The sequence below is a fragment of the Peromyscus californicus genome, unplaced genomic scaffold (genome assembly GCF_007827085.1).
Source record: "Peromyscus californicus insignis strain IS unplaced genomic scaffold, ASM782708v3 Scaffold_10__1_contigs__length_136768540, whole genome shotgun sequence".
NCBI classification, from domain to species: Eukaryota; Metazoa; Chordata; class Mammalia; order Rodentia; family Cricetidae; genus Peromyscus; species Peromyscus californicus.
In genome coordinates this window covers 134792444-134814583 of record NW_026294391.1, presented here as the reverse complement: position 1 = coordinate 134814583, position 22140 = coordinate 134792444, and positions in this window count along the sequence as shown.

Here is a 22140-nt window from a genome sequence, read left to right as displayed (position 1 = left end):
AAATATCATCCTGAGTGAGGTAACCCAGACTCAGAAGGACAAGCATGGTATGTACTCACTCATAAGTGGATACTAGATGCAAAGCAAAGGATAACCAGACTGCAACCCACAGTTCCAGAGAAGCTATTAAACAATTTGTGTATGTGGGCCTAAAGAGGGATGCATGGATTACCCTGGGAAGGGGAAATGGATGAGATCTCCATTAGTAAACTGGGGGTAAGGGGGACAATGGAGGGTAGGGGATGGGGGATGAGAACATAAGGGAACAGGGTGGTCGAGCTGGAACAGGGATGGGATGGGAGAGCAATGAAAGAGATACCATGATAGAGGGAGACACCATGGGGATAGGGAGAAACCAAATGCTAGAGAACTTCCCAGAAATCCACAAGGATGACCCCACCTTAGACTACTAGCTATAGTGGAGAGGGTGACTGAACTAGCCTACCCCGGTAATCAGATTAGTGAATACACTGTCATCATAGAGCCTTCATCCAGTAACTGATGGAAGCAGATACAGAGATCTACAGCCAAACACCAGACCAAGCTCTAGGAGTCCAGTCGAAGAGAGAGAAGACGGATTCTATGAGCAAGGGGCATCAACATCATGATGGGGAAACGTACAGAGACAACCAAACCAAACTAGTGGGAACTCATGAACTGTGAACCAATAGCTGAGGAGTCCCCATGGTACTTGACTAGGCCCTCTGCATAGGCAAAACTGTTATGTAGCTTGATCTGCTTAAGGGGCCCCCTGGCAGTGGGATCAGGATCAATCCCTAGGACATGAATGGGCTTTTTGGAGCCCACTATCTATGGTGGGACACCTTACACAGCCTTGGTGCAGGGGGAGTGGTTTGGACTTGCCTCAACTGAATGTACCAGGCTCTGCTGACTCCCCATGGGAGACCTTGCCTTGAAGGAGGTGGGAATGGGGGTTGGGATGGGGGAAAGGCTGGGGGTGGGAGGTGGGAAGGGAGGGGATCTGTGGTTGGTAAAATGAATAGAAAATTTCTAAGTTAAAAAAAAAGAATAAAAGAAGAGATCCTTGAATATAATCTCTGTTCAGTTTTTTTCCTGACCATTACCCATAGCAACTTGTAACCAACACTACTTAAATGATAATAAATATCCATAACCAATTGAAAAACCACCTACCCCACCTCTTGGGAATGTGGGTATCGTGTTCTTAAAATTACTTCCTGTTGTGTGGGGGCAATGGCATCTTTAGGGGGCCCTTAAAATTGGAATAATTGTCAAGTTCTGTGAGAGCTAGCAGTATCATTTGTTGTCTAGTCTCTGTGTAATGGGAAAGTGAAGGGCTTTTCTCAAGTCCTGGCTAGAGAAGTCTGTGAAGCTGGACCATCTCAGCTAGCCATCTCAAAATTGTCCTGAGCAGGTGGTATTTGTCAGCTTAGTGGTGTTACCACAATCCAGGTGGAATCTTTGTTGTGAGGCCCCATCCTCCTTTTGGAGACTTCAAAGATCACTGTTAGGAATGGTCATAGTTTACTGCAGAAAACTTAAACATTTTAAATGTCATATGCAGCAGATCTTGAAGAGGTTAAAGGACCATAATTTGTTATATACATCCAGAGTACAAAAACTTGATTCCTAGTTAACTGATAGAGACTCAAACTCAATCATGTACAGGAAGCTATATGAAGTCTTTTTCTAGAATTAGTTAGTACTGTATGTTTGGCTGGAAATCTCCAGCTCACTCTTGCTTGATCCAGAAAGCCCCATCTCTCTCTTCTCTCTCTCTCTCTCTCTCTCTCTCTCTCTCTCTCTCTCTCTCTCTCTCTCTCTTTCTCTCTCTCTCTCTCCAAACTCTTCCCTCTCAGAAATATCGAACAATGAAAAGGTGCCAAAAACCCAATTCCCCATTTTTGATGGCTACAGTAGCTCCTCCCCTGAAGTTGCCAGTAGCCCAAGACCCCACCTAAAAGCATACCATACTTGGGCATAAACCCAGTTTATGGAGGACATGTCATCACTCCTCGCCTATAGGGTATTTAAGCTCCCTGCTTTAGTTTGGTCATGTGACTTCTTCTGCCTCTTCTTCTGCCTCAGTCTCTGGGGGCTGCAGAACGCACCCAGGAGTTGCTTTGCTCAAAAGAAATCTGTTCTTTTAATTTTTCAATTCGACTTGATCTGCCTTACTGTGTTGGTGGAGAAACACAGTTTCTTACAATTGAGGTACAGAAAACCTATTACTCTATATGACCATTAATATCATGACAAAAAGTTTAAAATATGTATTAATTTTACAAATTTTGAGATAATATTTATACTTTAAGAAAAGTTTTAAAGAGTCAAAATAAAACCAGAGAATTAGGATTTCTTCTCCTCTTATTGTCACCTTTCTAGTTTCATCACACACACACACACACACACACACACACACACACACACACACACACATGCATGTGTGCATGTGTATTCAAATTTAAATTTAGGTCCCACATATGAGAGAAAATACACAATATTCGTCTTACTTTTTTGTTGTTTGTTTTATTTTTCGAGACAGGGTTTCTCTGTGTAGCTTTGCGCCTTTCCTGGAACTTGCTTTGTAGACCAGGCTGGCCTCAAACTCACAGAGATCTGCCTGGCTCTGCCTCCCAGTGCTGGGATTAAAGACATTCACCACACTGCCCAGCTTGTTTTTGTTTTTTAAGACAGGGTATCACTATGTAGCTCTGGTTGTCCTGGAGCTCATTCTGTAGACCAGGCTGGCTCCAAACCTATAGAGATCCACCTGTCTTGGTCTCCCAAGTGCTGGGATTAAAGGCATGTACCACCACTTCCTGCTAGTATTTGTCTCTGTGAGTTTGACTTAATTCCCTAAACATAATGATTTTGAGTTGCATTCATTTTTTTCTGCATGTGCTTGATTTTGTTTTATTTTTCTTTACAAGTGAATAAAATTCTGTTATATATATGGACCATATTTTCTTTGCTCATTCATCTGTTGATGGACATCTAAGTTATTTCTGTTTCCTGACTATTATGAATAGTGCAACAATAAACATGGATGTGCAAGTACTTTTGTGGTAAGACTTAGAGATCTTTGGATAATGTGTCCAGTTGTCTAGCTGAATCAGTGTGTGTGTGTGTGTGTGTGTTTTATGAACCTCCACTTATTTTTATATTTGTTGTATCAGTTTACATTCCCACCAACAGTATATAAGGGTTATTCATTACCCACATCCTTGCAAGCATTTATTGTCATTTATCTTCTTAATGATAGCCATTCTGACTAGGGTGAGATGGAATGTCAAAGAAGTTGTAATTTGAAGTTCCCTGATGGTTAAGAATGCTGAACACTTTTTCAAGTGTTTCTTTTTTGCCATTTTTCTTCTCTTGAGTGCTGTCTATTAAATGTAATAGTATTCTTATTGATTTAATGAATTGCTTTTGGTGTTTAATTCCTGCATTTCTTCTTTATATGTTCTAGATAATAATATTTAACCACTGATGTATAGTTAGCAAAGATTTTCTCCCATTCCATAGCCTGTCTCTTCACTCTATAATAACTCATTTTCAACTATTGAAATAGCCTTGCATAAGTAAGAAAATTTCTACTTAGTAATAATGTAAAAGTATGTTTCTAGATTGCTGGTTTGACTTGCTAATATTTTGTTGAAATTTTTGCATCAATGCTATGAAAAAAATTGGTTTGAAATTTTCTAGAAATGTATTTTGGGGGTTTTATTTTGTTCAATAGTCTCACTATAGTAGTCCAGGCTGTCTGAGAGCTCACGATGTAGCTCAAGCTAGCCTCAAACTTTTGATTCTCCTGTCTCAGCCTCTGAAATGACAGACCATGAACAACTATGCTCACACAGTTATCAAATGAATAATTCTCTAAAAGATACAATCTGCCCAAACTCACCCCTGAAGGAATAACCTGGGTAGCCCTATATCTATTAAAGAAATGGAACTAATAATAACTTTCTAAGACAGAAAGTACCAGGCATAGATGGGCTTCTTCTCTTTCATTCTTTGTGTGTATATGTATGTTTGTGTATGTGCAGGTAGACAGATATATGCTGGCATGTGTACATGGGCCAGAGTACAACTTCAGGTTTCACCTTTTAGGCCCTACCTACCTTTTAAATTCTTGTTTTGAAAAAGTCTCTCTGGCTTGGAATACATCAAGTAATCAAGGCTGGCTAGCCAGGAAGCCCTAGGAGACTCCTGCTTGTTTGTTTGTTTGTTTGGTTGGTTGGTTTAGCTTTTACCTGTGTTCTGGAGATCGAACTCACTTTTATATAGCAAGCATTTTATGAGCTGAGCTACATACCCCAAACCTTCTCTCTTTTTTTCCTTTTCCTTCTTTTTTCATTTTAAATTTTGAGACAGGGTCTCTTTCTGTAGCTCTGGCTATTCTGGAACTCTCTTTGTAGGCCAGATTGGCTTTGAACTCACAGAAATCCACCTGCCTCTGCCTCCTAAGTGCTGGGATTAAAAGTATACACCATCATACTTGGCTAGTTCAAAATATTTTTGGCATTTCTCTTGATATTTCTTTTGGAACCCATGTGGTTTTATCTCCATGTATTAATTTTGTTTATTTTGTTTTGTTTTCAAGACAGGATTTCTCCGTGTAGCCCTGGCTTCCCTGGAACTCACTCTTTAGATCAGGCTGGCCTCGAACTCAAAGATTCACCTGCCTCTGCCTCCTGAGTACTGGAATTAAAGATGTGTGCTGCCATGGCCTGGCTTTCATCTCCATGTATTATTGACCTTTAATTTCACTATGGTCCGAGAGAAGACATTGTCTGAAATTGTCTAAATCTATTCCTTTAAGATTGTTAAGAAATTTAGTTGTTTAAATATGTTAAACTATGTTCTTTTATGTTTATTTATTTTTTTATTTTTGGTTTTTCAAGACAGAGTTTCTCTGTGTAGCCTTGGCTGTCCTGGAACTACTTCTGTAGACCAACCTGGCCTACGAACTCACAGAGATCCACCTACCTCTGCCTCTGGAGTGCTGGGATTAAAGGCTTGAGCCACCACCACCCAGCTGTTCTTTTGAATTTTGTTAAGATATACTTCACTTCTTACGTATGGTCTACCTTTTATTATGATTGTTGCTGTTTTAGATTTATTTTATGTGTAGGGGTGTAGGTATGTGTACCATAGGTGTGTCTACTGTTTGTGGAGGCCAGAGTATGCCGTGGATCTCCTGGAATTTGAGTTTTGGATGGTTGTGAGCCACCACATTGATGCTGGGAATCAAACTCTGTTCTTTTGCAAGAGCAGCTCATACTTTTTTTGTTTGTTTATTCATTTTTTTGTTGTTTTTACATCTCGACCAAAGTTTCACTTCCCTCATCCCTTCCCAATTTCTGCCCCCACTTCTCCCCATACACTCTTCCACCTCTGTTTCTCTTCAGAAAAGGGAGGACTCCCATAGATATCAGCCAGCCATGGTATGTCAAATTGCAATAAGAATAGGCACCTTCTCTTCTATTAAGGCTGGATCCTTAGTAAAGGCAATCTGGTAGAAGGAGAGGGTCCCAAAAGCAGGCAACAGAGTTAGAGACAGTCCCTGGCATATACTCTTAACCATTGAGCCATGTTTCAAATGCTCTCCTTCAATCTTAAAATCTGAAGGGAAACCTAGGTGTGAATTTGGGGGAGAGGGGAGGTGTGTGTGTGCGGGTGAGGGGGGGACTGGAGGAGGGGAAACTGCGGTTGAGATGTATTATATGAGAAAAGAATAATTTTAAAAAACCCCCACAATATATAGTAATAAGTTGTGGGGACCTGCCCCACCAGGAATTTAAGTCACCTGTGAAGAGGTGGCCTGGAACCAAGGAAAGGTAAGTGCGTGCCACTCGCCTGTTCCCCAGCCCCCCTCTTACCCGGAGACAATCAGACGCAGCGGGGAGTCAAGTCAAGCAAGAACTCATTTATTGATAGGCAGTAAGCCTCTTTTATAGCAAAAACCTCAGAACCTTAGGAGGAGGTGGTGAAGGAACCAACCAATCATTTTAAAGGCCACCCTATTTACAAGTTGTTTATGCCCTGACATCATCTCCTGTTTTCAGCATAAATAACTTGAGCTAACTTTCTTTCTCACTATTTGTCTTTAATCTCCATACAAACAACCCAAGCTAACTTCTTCTTAGCTATCCTTTGTATCTATTCTCTGCACAAACAGCTTAAACTAACTTCCTCTGGTACCATTTGTATCCACTCTCTGCACAAACAGCTTAAAGCTTAAGCTCTATTTGTCTAAATTTCTCTTAGCACCCTCTTTGTAGCCCATGTATGCCCCACAATAAGTAAAGACACAGTTTCATGGGAGCAAAGAATTCTAGGTTGATGGATTTTTTCTCTTCTTGTTTGCATTATTTATGAGAAGTCTGTTGTGATGGGTTCAGAATGGCTTCCCTTCCTCTCCCCCTGCCAGAAGAGAATTTTTCTTTGATATTTAATGTGGAAATCACGGGATGGTGGTGGAACATGCCTTTAATCCCAGCACTTGGGAGGCAGATGTAGGCAGATCTCTGAGTTTAAGGCTAGCCTGGTCCACAAAGCAAGTTCTAGAACAGCCAGGGTTTCTAGAGAAAACCTGTCTCAGAAAAAGATAAGTGAAAATCTGATTGAGTTCATGGAGGTAAAACTGACAAAAGCAGGCTGGGGAGATGGTTCATAGCTAAAGGCACCTCTTGTGCCAGTCTTGAGACTTAGTTCAATACCTAGAACCTATGTAAAGATGGAAGAAGAGAACAGATTCCACAAAGTTGTCCTCTGCATCCACACTCATGCAGTGTTGTATGTGCACCCCTCCAATCATACACACATAATAATACATAATTTTATGTGTTTGTGTGAATGTATGTCATGTAGAGGCCAGAGAGGGTATTAAAATCCATGGAGATAGAGTCACAGGCAGTTGTGAACTGCTTGATGTGGATACAAAGGACCAAACTCAGGTCTTCTGGAAGAACACCAAGTACTGTTAACCACTGAGCTCTCTCTCCAGCCCCAATACATAAAATTAACAAAAATTAAAAACTGGGGTCAAAGAGATGGCTCAGTGGTTAAGAGTGCATACTGCTCTTGTAGAGTATACAAGTTACATTAGATTCCCAGCTCCAGTGTTGAACAGCTCACAATCACCTGTAACTCCTGCTCCAGTGGAATCTGACATGTTTAACCTCTAATGGTACCTGAACTCACGTGGACATAACCCGCCCCCCACAGACACACATATACACATAATTAAAAATAAAGGTAATACATAGAGAAACTATATAAAAAACAAAAAATGAATAAAACTGATCTTATTAGTTTTATTGTCAACTTAACACAACCTAGTATCACCTGGGAAGAGGGAACCTTAATTGAAGAATTACCTAGATTAGATTGGCCTGTGGCCATGTCTGTGAGAGATTGTCTTGATTGATTGATAATAGATGTGGGAGAGCCTAGGCCTAGCTCACTGTGGGCAACGCTATCTCTAGGTAGTCAGGCCTGGGCCATATAAGAGAACTATCAGGGCAAGCTAGAGAACAAAGCCAGAAACTGCTACCTGCCTCTAGCTCCTGCCATGACTTCCCTCAGTGGTAGACTGTTATTTGGAAGTATAAGCTGAAACAAACCCTTTCTTTCTCAAGTTGCTTTTGGTTCTGGTGTTTATCACAGCATCAAAACGCAAACTAGGACAAAAAGCAAGGGCATGCCTCATGATTGGCCACTCCTGGAGTTTAACTTGTCCACATTGTTTTTAGATTTATTCATATTCATCACCCAGCAATTTATCAGGTATAGTTAAGGTTTTCCTCTGGTTCCCAAGTATGTTTCTAGTTGACCTGATGGATTATGAGTCTACCCACCTGTCTGTCTCTGGAGGTGTTTGGTTTGTGTCCTCAATTCTATCACCAGTCTTAGGTTCAGCTTTTACTTATTGCTAGGATAAAGTAGTAACTTTCAAGTTCTTTTGATGTAAAACAAGATAAAAGAGTAGATGAGAGGGCAAGTACATTTGAGGGCTGGCTTATCCCTGAATGGTCTCTGTACAAACTCAAAAAGTAGCACATTCTTTCTCAGTCTTTCCTCACCCCTAACACCGCATCTTCAGGTTTTTGTCTATAATATTGCTTTTATATTTTCTAGTGATTTTTTTCTGTGCTGGAGGATCAAACCCTGAAGCTTTGCACATGTTAACCCATTGCTTTACCCTTGAACTACAGCTCCAGCCTCAACCCCATTTTTGTAGAATTTGAGATTTCAGGTAGAGTTACTCAGGCTGGACTTGAACGCACAACCCTCCTGGCTTAGCCTCTGGTGTAGCTGCAATTACAGGCCTATATAACCAGGTCCAGATTCTAGTGTTTTGTTTGTTTTTGTTTGCTGGTTTGGTGCTGAGGATTGAAACCAGGGCCTTCCACCTGCTAAGCATATGCTTTACCACTGAGTTTAGGTCAGGGCTCCAGAGTTTGATCCTCCACAGGGCTAGTGGTTTTATTTTTGCTTTTGAATCATATGAACCTTCTTTACTTGACTGATAGATATTAAGTGTCTTTTCTTGGTAAGATCAGGCTTCTTGAAAATGATTTTATTCTTTTCTATATTTTCATAGCTTTTGACTTCTATGTTCTCAGATGCTTACTTAGCTTTCTCATCATTCTTCATGTATATGAATTTAATGTTCACTGTCATTCTTCAGACTGATGTTGCTCCATGTGTCTGAGCTTGCTAGATGTTGTCATCAAACATCTTGGCATAGATCACTTGACATAGGTTATAGAATGTTTCCTGTCAGATAATCACTTATTTCTGAAATGAAAATGACTTCCCACAAAGTAGTTACTAAAGACATGCCTTAGGCCTGCCTAAACCCCAGGGGCCCACCATTGTAAAGAATGGCTTAGCTAATCTGTTCCTCAGATCCAATTGATTGAACTGTCTGAATTCTTTAGAATTCTCAGCAGCATCCTTTGGTTTGGCAAACACATGTACATCAATGGAAAAGCAATATTAGCATCTGACAGAGGAAGATTCAAAGAACATTAAATGATATTAGAAATATATCTTTTGTTTTTGAGATAGGGCTTGCCATGTAGACCTAGACAACCCTTGAACTTGTAATTCTATGTGTCGCGGCCTCCTGAGTGCTGGGATCATACGCTGAGGCTCCCACATCTGGGTCTAGAAAATATAATTTTGTCAGTGAAGAGTCCATTTGGACATAAAGAGAGAACTATAATGAATTGTTATGACCTAAGCAGCCTTTCATTCAAATAGAGAATGGACAATTTCCTGGAAAACATAAAGAAAAGATGGGCCAAGAAATAACAGAGCCTTATTCTTGGGGTGAAAATCAGGAGTGGGGTGATATGTTGTATACCCTAATAAAATTTGTCTGAAGATCAGAGAACAGAACAAGTCACTAGATTAAACATAGAGGCCAGGCAGTGGTGGCACACACCTTTAATCCTAGCACTCAGGAGGCAGACATCCATCTGGATCTCTCTGAATTCAAGGCCACACTGGACTACAAAAGATTTGTTCAGTCTAGGAGAGAAACAGAGCCAGGCAATGGTGGCACACACCTTTAATCCCAGTACTGGGAAGCACACAGGCCTTTAATCCCAGGAAGTGATGGCTGGGCAGAGAAAGGTATCTAAGGCGTGAGGAGAAAGAACTAAAGCCTTTACGGCAGAAGTGTCCCTTTCAGCTAGAGGCTTTTTTCAGGCTGAGGAGTTGGTGAGGTAAGAGGTGGTGGCTGTGGCTTGTTCCTTTGTCTCTCTGATCTTTCAGCATTTACCCCAATATCAGGTCCTGGGTTTTTTATTAAAAGATCTTTAGAATTTCGAACAACATGGGAGAAAGATATAAATTGGCTAAAACTACAACCCATGACTTTGATTTTCTATATATGATGTCCACAATAGAAAATATGTTTTCGGGGTTGGAGGGATGGCTCAGAGGTTAAGAGCACTGGCTACTCTTCCAGAGGTCCTGAGTTCAGTTCCCAGCAACCACATGGTGGCTCACAACCATCTGTAATGAGACCTGGGGCCCTTTTCTGGCCTGCAGGCAAACACTGCATACATAATAAATAAATCTTAAAAAAAAAATAAAAAAGAAAATATGTTTTCTAGCTCCGATGAGTAATTTACAAAAAAATGACATTTATCATTCCACAAAACAAGTTGGGACAATTCCTTGTCTCAGCCTTATTCACTGGACTTGAAACAGAAGGAACCACCATTACCACCACTACCTGTCCTTCTTAGCATTCAGCTTGGCCTCACTTCCATGATGTTACAGATTCTGCAGGTTGATACACTTTTTGTCTCCTCTGCTGAAAGGAGGGAGCCTCAGCCAGGCATGGCATAACATGTGTGTGGTTCCAGCACTGAGGAAGTGAAGGTAGGAAGATCAAGGTTAGCCTCAGCTACATTTTCCTGCTCTATCAGTGCCTGGCCTCATATCAGCATGAGAACATCATGTGAACTGAACTGATGAATTCCCAAAACACACTGTACCCTGTCACATTTGCTATTAATATCGAGAAAGAACAAGCATCTTTGGTAGAGTTCTCCTCTGTCTCCAGTCTAGAATGTTGAGCAGTGAAAGAGCTACAAAGTGTCGACAAGGTGACAATGAAGGCTAGCTTCACACCTATACATGAGAAAAGTGATGACTAGAAAACCCAAGTGGTAATTAATACCTATATTATACATAATTAATATTATATATAGGATTCAATGGAGTATTTCACACACACACACACACATACACACATACACACACGAATCAATGTGTATAGAACTAGAGATCACTGTGTCAAGTGAAATAAGTCTCAGAAAAATGAGAACCAGGGGCTGGGATGTGGCGGCTCAACTGGCACAGTGCTTGCCTTGAATGGACACTAGATCCCATACCAAGTACCACATAAATAGGCATAGTGCTCCACACCTATCATCTCAGCCTATGAGAAGTAGGGACTGAAGGAACAGTGCTGTGGGATGGTCTGTATGTCAAGTGTGTTGCTGATTGGTCAATAAATAAATCACTGATTGGTCAGTGGCTAGGCAGGAAATGTAGGTGGGACAAGGAGGAGAATAAAGCTGGGAAGTGGAAGGCTGAGTCAGAGAGACACTGCCAGCCACCACGATGACAAACAGCATGTGAAGATGCCGGTAAGCCACGAGCCATGTGGCAAGGTATAGATTAATAGAAATGGATTAATTTAAGCTGTAAGAACAGTTAGCAAGAAGCCTGCCACGGCCATACAGTTTATAACCAATATAAGTCTCTGTGTTTACTTGGTCGGGTCTGAGTGGCTGTGGGACTGGCGGGTGAGAGAGGTTTGCCCTGACCGTGGGCCAGGCAGGAAATCTCTAGCTACAGAACAGAAGTTGAGAATCATTCTCAGCTACATAATGAGTCTAAGGACAGCCTGGTCTATCTGAGACACTGTCTCAAAAAATAAGACTGGGAAGATTGCTCAGCGGTTAAAGTGCCTGTTGTGCTAGTATGAGGACCAGAGTTTGGTGGCCCAGAAACCTACATAAACACCAGGGGTATATATGTATATATCTGTCAGCATGCCTATAATTCTAGCCTCAGAAGGTGGAAATGGGATCCATGGGGCAAGCTGGCTTGCAAGACTAGTTATATCAGTGAGCTCTGGGTTTGATGGAGAGAGCCTGCTTCAATAAATAAAGTGGAAAAATGATTCCTGATATATGCCTTGGGCCTCCACAAGCACATGCACCCATTTGCACTACACACAAGCGTGCACACACATTCACACCACACACACCCATACTTAGAATGGAAAAAGAAAAAAAAAGATGAACCTCATGATGTTATTCACAAGTGGAATCTCAAAAAGTTCATCTGCTAGATGTTGAAAGCAGCATGGTAGTTATCAGAACACAGATTAGGGAGAAGGAAAGACTGGGGGCAAGGTTGATTGATGGTATTAAATTTTAGTTAGAACAGCATAAGAAGTTTTGATGTACTATTGTACAGTAGGGTATTCTGTGGGATGATCCTTCTGTATGCTGTGAATATCTATTACTCTCATTAGTTAATAATAAAGCTATTTGGCCTATGGCAAGGGAGGGTAAAGTTAGGTGGAACAATCAAACTGAGAACTGGGATGAAGAAGGGCAGAGTTGAGGGAGACGCCAGTGAGCTACCCAAGAAACAAGATGCTAGAGGACAGGTAAAGTCACAAGCCACGTGGCAATACATAGATTAATAGAAATGGGTTAATTTAAATGTAAGAGCTAGGCATAGCAGTTTGGTCGTTCATTGGAGGAAGATCTTCGATTGTAAACAGCTGGCCACCAAGGCAACCAGGAAAAGCACGCCCTCTACTGGTGGGGTGAAGAAACCTCATAGCTTCAGGCCTGGACCGTGGCTCTAAGAGAGATTCTTCGTTATCAGAAATCGACAGAGCTGCTCATCCAGAAACTGCCTTTCCAGAGGTTGGTGAGGCAGATCGCCCAGGATTTCAAAACCGACTTGAGGTTTCAGAGTGAAGCCATCGGTGCCCTTCAGGAGGCCAGTGAATCGTACCTAGTGGGGTTGTTTGAAGATACCAATCTGTGTGCCATCCATGCCGAGAGTCACCATCATGCCCAAAGATATCCAGTTGGCTCGTGGGATAGGGGGGGGGGGCTTAAGTCACGGTTTTTATGGCATTTTGTAGTAAATTCTGTAAAGTACTTTGGTTTAATTTGTGACTTTTTTCGTAAGAAGTTGTTTGTAGTATGTTGCATTTGTACTTAAGTCATTCCATCTTTCACTCAGGATGAATGGGAAGAGTGACGTTCACAGACCTCAGTGATTTGAGCATTGTGGCTCAGGAGTGACAAGTTGCTAATATGCAGAAGGGATGGGTGATACTACTTGCTTCTCATGATGCATGTTTCTGTATGTTAATAACTTGCTGGGTAGTTATTAAGGTACTAGAATTGATAAATGTGTACAGGGTCCTTTTGATATAAAACTGGTTATGACTTGATCCAAGTGTTTAACCATACATCATTGTGATAGAATGTGGGCTTATTCAAAGGTTGAAGATACAAGTTTTAACCACAGTGTAACAGTTTCCTAAAAAAAGAAAGAAAAAGGAAGAAGAAAGTAAACCTGGCAGCTATAGACTACACTATGTGCATTTATAATAGCTATTTTATATATTGTAGTGTTGAACATTTTTTCACAAGTGGTGGGGAGTCTTGTCATTAAGGTGTGTGTAATTTAGTCCAGTTGGTATTTCCTGACTAGACTGCATTTGTTTAACAAAGTAGAAAAATGCTATGCATATTAAATCTTGAATAAGTCCTCATTCTAACACATGTTAGCTAACACTGTACCTGATAACACATACACTAACGGGGATTTTATTTATAAGGGCTCTAGAGTAAAATAGCAAGCTATTCACACCAGCATCACCTGTTACTAATCAAGTTAGTGCAACTTTTCATTGTGTTGTTTGGTCTTATACCTAGATTGAGTTTGGTTTTGTTTCTTTTTTAATCTTTAAGTGGAAAAACAGTACAAGGTTTGTTTTTTCCTTGTAGAGTTTAAATAGGGGGGTAAAGAGTACAGCTTCAGCTTATTGAACCTCTGCCAATAAAGATGGGTTAGGTTACACCTGGTTACTGTCCTGGCAAAAATCCTTTTTATAGAGATAGCCTTCAAGTGGTTTTTAAAAGTATCCTATTGAAGTTTTTAGGTCAATTATGTATGTTGACTAAATTTACAAATAAATTTGTTTATTCATAAATAAATAAATAAATAAATAAATAAATAAATAAATAAATAATGTAAGAGCTAGTTAGTAATAAGCCTGAGCTATTTGCTGAGCTTTCTGTAATTAGTATAAGCTTTTATGTGTTTATTTGAGACCCTGTGGTCAAGACAGAAAAACTCCACCTCCATTTACATATGGTAGCCCAACATGGGGCACGTATATCCACATAAAGCCTGAAAAAGGTTTAAAAAAGGATTCCAGACATACAAAAACAGAGCCAATAGCAACTTCATAGTTCATATTTCTCATGAGGGGCACGATACAGAGATGACCCTGGCTGCATGCAGCATGTTGGCTTGAGCTCCAGTTTTAGATTCCCACAGTCTCTAATGTGGTGATATTTTATTTGTGCTGAAATGTAGTGATATTTTATTTGTACTTTAATAAATAAAGCTTGCCTGCAGATCAGAGGAAAAAGCCAGCCACAACACAGAAGTCATGCAATGTTAGCACATGCCTTTACTACTATCATATCACTTGGCAGGCAGCATCTCTGTGTGTTCAAGGCCACACTGAAAACAGAGGCAGGTGTGGTGGCATACGCCTTAAATTCCAACACTAGTTAACCATGGAGGTCTGCTGTGGGATGGTCTGTATGTCAAATGTGTTGCTGATTGGTCAATAAATAAATCATAGCATGTGAAGATGCCGGTAATGTGTTGCTGATTGGTCAATAAATAAATCATAGCATGTGAAGATGCCGGTAAGCCACGAGCCACGTGGCAAGGTATAGATTTATAGAAATGGATTAATTTAAGCTGTAAGAACAGTTAGCAAGAAGCCTGGTATGGCCATACAGTTTGTAAGCAATATAAGTCTCTGTGTTTACTTGGTCGGGTCTGAGCGGCTGTGGGACTGGCGGGTGAGAGAGATTTGTCCTGACTGTGGGCCAGGCAGGAAAACTCTAGCTACAGAGGTCTGTACAGATAGACAGGAAGTGACAGAGCTGGGCAGGAAAAGGAAGTGATGTAGCTGGACAGAGAGAGCAAATCAGATGGCAGAACAGCAAGGCATATAGGTGTGGGTAGATAGGAAGTAACTAGCATTTTAAAGCTGCAGAGTTGGTGAGGTAAGGTTGGCTGGTGGCTTTCCCTGTTTCCCTGATCTCTCTAAAGCTTTCACCCCTATATCTGGCTCTGTGTTTTTTATTTTAATAAGACCATTTAGAAATTCATCTACACTCTAACATGAGCCACAATACAGAGAGGCTTCTCTCAGCTGCTGCCTGCAGGCTTGAGAGCTCCCCCAGCACTCTGCATGGTGGATTTAGGGTTTTTGCTCATACAGACAAAAAGGGTTAGAGATACACAGTAAGAACAGATTCAGACAAAAAGGCCTCTAAATGGGTCACAATATGTTTAAAAAAATATGTATAGACTTGGGAGAGAGAAGAGAAAAAGTAGAAACAGTCATAGATTTTAAAAAATGATTTAAAAATAATAGTAAAGTCCTTAAAAAGGGAATAGAGTAATAAAAAATTACGATAAGCCACATAAAGATGGAAAATACACTGAGAGTCTGGATTCTATATTTTATTGTGTTCTATTTAGATTTCTTGACTGTTAATGGGTGAATGATAACTGCTGAGAGACATTTGATTGTAAAAGCTACTAAATTAAACCAACCTACATATTTTCAAATTATCTTGACTTCAAAATTTAAGTCAAAAGATATGTTACTATGTATGCTTTAGTTTCCACAGGAAATGAGAGGCTATGGATTCATTCCAGGCTAAGAAAAATCAGGTCTTATCAAGGAAGACCCCCTGAAATCCTGACTACAGACATGGAAAAATAAACCTAAAGTAACTACAAGACATGTGATATACATTTTACCTGCTCAAACATAAAACAAAAAATTATCTTTGGCTGGCTTGTATACAATGCACAGTTTATATTTGTATTAATACAGATATGTATGTTTCCTTTAAAGGTTTATATGTTTTCAGAACAACAAAAAAAAGACACCAATAAAAACAGCCCAGATGATCCAATATCCAAAACAGCTTCAAGGTCACTGACTGAGATGATCCAGCCTCACAAAATTCTCCAGTCAAAACTTAACAATTATCCTGATTTTCTCAGGGTCCCTCAAAGATTACCATTGCCCACCAATCAGCAGGAAGTAGTCTAAAAACCTATGCCCACATTCCCAAAATATTGGTTATAAATGTTTTTCATTTAAGAGGGGTGGGTTACAAATTGTTATAGTCAATCTCTTTCTAAAAGAAGAAAGGGAGATATGATATAGAGATGATGGGGGGAAAGGTAGATTATTATGATAGGAAAAAGGGGTAGATTATTGAATCTACTTTAATCCAAAAACCAACTGTTAATCTCAATATTTTACATTGGTATAGATTTTAATGTATTGATATAAATTTAAAGTTAATTTTGTATATACTATATATATATATATTCCTACTCTTGTTTAAGATATTGTGTTTATGCAGCTCAATAAAAAATGTAATGTATAATTAAAAATTACAGATTAATTGTTAATCATATATGATAGTCAAACTTATAGTCATGTAAGGTTTTCTATGTAAATAGAGATATGTTTCAAATAGATAGGTTAACTTCAAACACTTCAAAGAGCTACAGAATATGGCATTTAAAATGTTTTAATAACTTACTTCAAAGAGGACTATAGGCATCAAAGAAACTTCACAAGGAGTTTGTTTTCTTTATGGCAAAAGTTAGTCATCTGGGAAAAGAAACTGCCCCTGCCTCAATTGCTGACTGTTACTATCCAAACTGGACCAACAGGACACAAGAAAGGTGACTGCTGAACTTTGCCAAGACAAGGTAGGACAGTCCTTCAGAATTCCCTGCTTCATAGGAAAGTGTCTCAGATATACTAGGTTTATGGGCCAAACTTAGATGCCCCAACATCACAGAAGAACTTTGGGTGACTGTCCAGGCAACCAGATGTCCCTGTCATTAGATAACATTTCACTCTTCTGGAGTCTTTGATGGAGTTGAATACTAGATAGTCATAGCTATAATTTTTTTTAGTTAGATGAAAGGCTAAATTAGATATAAAACTTTAGACTCACCAAGATAGGATGGACAATTGAGTGTTTTCTCTGATTTTGTCAAATACAAATAGACTGGATATTGTAACTGTAATTCTTGCTTGATAACAGTTTTGTTGTATGTAATTTTACTATGTTAAAGTTAAAACCTTCCTTTTTGATTAGACAGAAGGGGGAGATGCTGTGGGATGATCCCTCTGTATGCTGTGAATATGTATTGCTCTCATTGGTTAATGATGAAGCTGATTGGCCTGTGGCAAGGGATGATAAAGTTAGGTGGAACAATCAACCTGAGAACTGGGATGAAGAAGGGTGGAGTCAGGAGAGACATGAGTGAGCTGCCCAGGGAGCAAGATGCCAGAGGACTGGTAAAGCCATGGCCATGAGGCAATACATAGATTAATAGAAATTGGTTAATTTAAATGTAAGAGCTAGTTAGTAATAAGCCTGAGCTGTTGTCCAAGCATTTCGTAACTAATATAAGCTTTTGTGTGTTTATTTGGGACCTGGCAGTTGGGACAGAAAAACTCTGCCTCCATTCACAAGGGCATGTTTATAATCATTAATAATCATGGGCTGTACATTTTGAACAGCCAGAAGAAAAAACTTTGAATGTTTTTATCATAAAGAAATATTTGAGTAAATGTGTTTTGAGCATTATACAATGTATACATATATTCAACATCACATTACTCCATTAATATGTACAATATTATGTAGCATGAATCTTAAAGGCTTTTATTAATAAAATCAAACCTGATGTCAGGTATTGGGTTAAAGCTGGAAGACCAGAGAAGCAGAACAAGCCACAGCTTCCTCACCTCACCAATTCCTCAGCTGATCCTGTTTCCTCAGACTGGAAGCCTCTCAGTCCTTATCCAAATGAATCTCAGCTGACTGCTGCTAAAAGGCTAAAAGCTTAATCAGCTATAGTTCCTCATCCTCACGCCTTAAATACCTTTTGGCCTCCTGCCATTACTTCCTGGGATTAAAGGCATGAGTCACCATGCTTAGCTGTTTCTAGTGTGGCTTTGAACTCACAGAGATCCAGGCAGATCTCTGCCTCTGGAATGCTAGGATTAAAGGTGTGAATGCCACCATTTTCTGACCTCTATGTTTGTCCAGTGGCTGTTCTGTTCTCTGACCCCAGATAAATTTATTAGAGTGTACAATCTATTGGGGAACACATTATCACCACAATATTATACTTTTGTATACTAGTTGAAAATAAATTGAATAAATAAAAAGGTTGGGCTTGGGAGATTACTCAGCAGGCAAGGTGCTTGTTGCTAAGCCTGATTGATGGCCCAAATTTGATCCCTGGGACCCATATGGTAGAAGTATCAACTCACACAAGCTGTCATCTAAACCCTTCCCATGTATTGTGGCAGCCAGATGTCCCGTTCCAACACATAGACATACCCACACAAAATAAACAAATATAAATGTAACAAAATGTTTAATAGCTAGAGACATGACTCAGCAATAAAGAGTGGTTTTCGCTCTTGTTGGGGACCCAGGTTCAGTTCTCAGCACCCACATGTATAGTTGCTTTCTTTTACTCTTTGGGGGCCCACCACCCAGCTCCCAAATAAATACACAGAGACTTATTCTTACTTATAAATGTCCAGCCTTAATTTGGCTTGTTACTAGCCAGCTTTTCTAACTTAAATTATCCTGTTTCTCTTTAACTACATTTTGTCTCTGGGCATATCTTTCTCTGTTCTATATATCTTTCTTTCCTTCTTACTCCATGGCTGGCTGGGTGGCTGGCCCCTGGAGGCCTCTTGCCTTCTCCTTTTCTCAATCCTCCCTCCCTTCCCTAGATTTCTCTCCCAATTTATTCTCTCTGCCCACCAGCCCTGCCTATCCATCTTTCCTGCCTAGCTATTGGCTGTTTAGCTCTTTATTAGACCCATCAGATGTCTTAGGCAGGCAAAGAAACACAGCTTCACAGAGTTAAACAAATGCAACATAAAAGAATGTAACACATCTTAAACTAATATTCCACAACACACATGGTGGCTCACAAACATTCATACCTACAATCTCAGGGGATTTGACAACCTCTTTTGACCTCTGCCAGCACCAGGCATGCACAAGGTACACACACACACACACACACACACACACACACACACACACACACACAGGCAAAACAATCATACACATAAAATAAGATAAATATATCTAAAAATATTTTTTCAGCAAAAATGTTTAGAAAATAAAAAACCTGACAGCCTAATCTATATAGGAAGTTCCAGGCCAGCCAGGATTACATAGGAAGACCCTGTCTTCAAAGGAAAAAAGAAAACCTGGGTAGTGAGCAAGGAAGGGGCAAATGCATCACTCTGTTGAGATGGAGAAAGGATGTCTTCTCAGCAAATGTGCTAAATTTCATTCCGTGTGCTGTGAATGTGTTGCTCTGATTGGTTGATAAATAAAGCTGTTTGGCCTATAGCAAGGCAGCTTAGAGGCAGGTGGGAAATCCAGGAGACAGGAAGAAGAAAGGCAGAGGAGACTTTGGTGGTATTGTGTTCCCGAAAATATTGCACATGCTAATAAACTTATCTGGGGTCAGAACAGAACTGCCACAATATTAAACATAGAGGATAGTCAGAGGATAGCACACACTTTTAATCCTAGCTTTCCAGAGACAGAAATCCCTCTGGATCTCTGTGAGTTCAAGGCCACATTGGAAACAGCCAGGCATGGTGACTCATGCCTTTAATCCCAAGAAGCGGGCCTTTAATCCCAGGGAGTGATGGTAGAAGGCAGAAAGGTATATAAGGCGTGAGGACCAGAAACTAGAAGCATTTGGCTGGTTAAGCTTTCAGGCTTACGAGCAGCAGTTCAGCTGAGATTCATTCTGGATGAGGACTCAGAGAGGCTTCCAGTCTGAGGAAACACGACCAGCTGAGGAATTGGCAAGGTGAGGTAGCTGTGGCTTGTTCTGCTTCTCTGATCTTCCAGCATTCACCCCAATAACTAGCCTCAGGTTTGATTTTATTAATAAGTCCTTTTAAGATTCCTGCTACAGGAGACACCATCCCACTGTCCAGGGAGCAGCATTTAATGGCACACAGGTAAAACCACGTGGCGACATATAGATTAATAGAAATGGGCTGACTTTATATAACTAAAGTTATAACAGAGCTAGCTAGCAAGAAAATTGAGCCATAGGCCATTGCCATGCAGTTAGTAAGTAATATAAGTCTCTGTGTGTTTACTTGTCCAAGTGGCTGCGGGACGGGCAGGACACAGGAAAACTTCCAGCTACAGACATCCATGTGGGAAAATAAAAGAATGTCGATTCAGACTACTGTAGTTTGGATACATATGTCCCTCCAAAATTCCCATGTTGCAACCTAACTACCAAGGTGATGTAGTAGGAAGCAGGCCTCTGTGAGGCTTTGACACCCTGGTAAGTGCCTCAGGAATGGAAGTAGAATTTAGTGGTAGAGTACTAGAAGGCTTGAGTCCCATCCTTAGCACCAACCTCTCACCATATATACACAGTCTCCAGAGAGTTAACTAGTTTTGCCTTTTTCAGTGTGTGAAGAGGCTGTAAAGAGATAACACAGTGGACCAGACTCCCAGTAGACACTGAATCTGCTGGTGTTGTGGTTTTCTACCCTCCAGAGAAGTGAGCAACATATTTCTGTTGCTTGTAAATTAACCAGTAAGGTAGTCTGCAGGCCAGACAGACTGACAAAGATCTCACACTTTTCATGGACATTATCTCAAGTAGAGCAGAGATTCAAATGTAAAACCCTAAACTATAAATCCTAGACGTCTTAGAGTTATTATTGTTATGATGAAACCCCATGACCAAAGAAACTTGGAGAGGAAAGGGTTTATTTGGCTTACACTTCCACATTGTTGTTCATCACTGAAGGAAGTCAGGATCCCAGAGGCAGGAGCTGATGCAAAGGTCATGAAGGGGAGTTGCTTACTGGCTTGCTCCCCCTCAGCCTGCTTTCTTACAGAACCCAAGTCCACCAGGCCAGGGATGGCACCATCCACCATGTGCTGCGCTCTCCCCCTTTGATCACTAATTAAGAAAATGCCCTACAGCAGGATCTAATGGAGGTATTATCTCAAATAAGGTTCCCTCCTATCTGTTGACTCTAGCTTGTGTCAAGTTGACATAAAACTATGAGATAGATCATTGAATCTACTCTGAGAAAAAAGATAAAGAAATAATAGGATAAATAGGTAGATCACTTAATCTACACTGAAGAAAAAGGGGAAGATATAAAAATGACAAAAGGTAGACTACTGAATCTATTATGAAAAGAAAAAAGAGAGAATATGGTTATGATAAGATAAAAAGGGAGATTATGGAATCTACTTTTAAAAAGGAGCTACTTGTTTTAAATAAGATAAGTAATGAAAAAATTTTGGTCTGAGTTTATCAGATGTTACTGGACTGGACATTGTTAATATATATAATGGAGTTTTTATCTGAATCTGTCAAATGTTAATGGACTAGACATCATTAATGTAATTTTTGGCTGTATATATTGTATATACTTATTGGATAGTTTTTCTTGTATTAGTTATAAGCCTTTTTTAATTTTAGACAAAAAGAGAGGAAATGTGGTGGTATTGTGTTCCCCAAAATATTGTGTACCTTAATAAACTTATCTGGGGTCAGAGAACAGAAAAGCCACAAGATACTTAGGCTAGAAAATGTTAGCACACACCTTTAATCCTAGCATTCCAGAGACAGAAATCCCTCTGGATCTCTGTGAGTTCAAGGCTGCATTGGAAACAGCCAGGCATGGTGACTCACGCCATTAATCCCAGAAAGCAGCCTTTAATCCCAGGGAGTGGTGGTAGAAAGCAGAAAGGTTTATAAGGCGTGAGGACCAGAAACTAGAAGCATTTGGCTGGTTAAGCATTTTGACTGGTTAAGCATTCAGGCTTCTAGCAGCAGTTCAGCTGAGAGCCATTGGGATGAGAACACAGAAGCTTCCAGTCTGAGGAAACAGGACCAGCTGAGGAATTGGCAAGGTGAGGTTAGCTGTGGTTTGTTCTGTCTCTCTGACCATCCAGCATTTCACCCCAACAATTGGCCCTGGGTTTGATTTTATTAATAAGAACTTTTAAGACTCATGCTACATCGTTTGTCAAGACACTAGGATATTCTGGGGGAAATCAGGTGACCTTGGATTTGACAATGACTTAATTCTTTCAGCCAGACACTAACAGTGGGGTCTGTGAGAAACAGAGCAGCAAACATAGATCAGTAAGGAAGGAGGCTACAAAAAACACTAAACTCTGAGGAAAGACCATTGTGTCA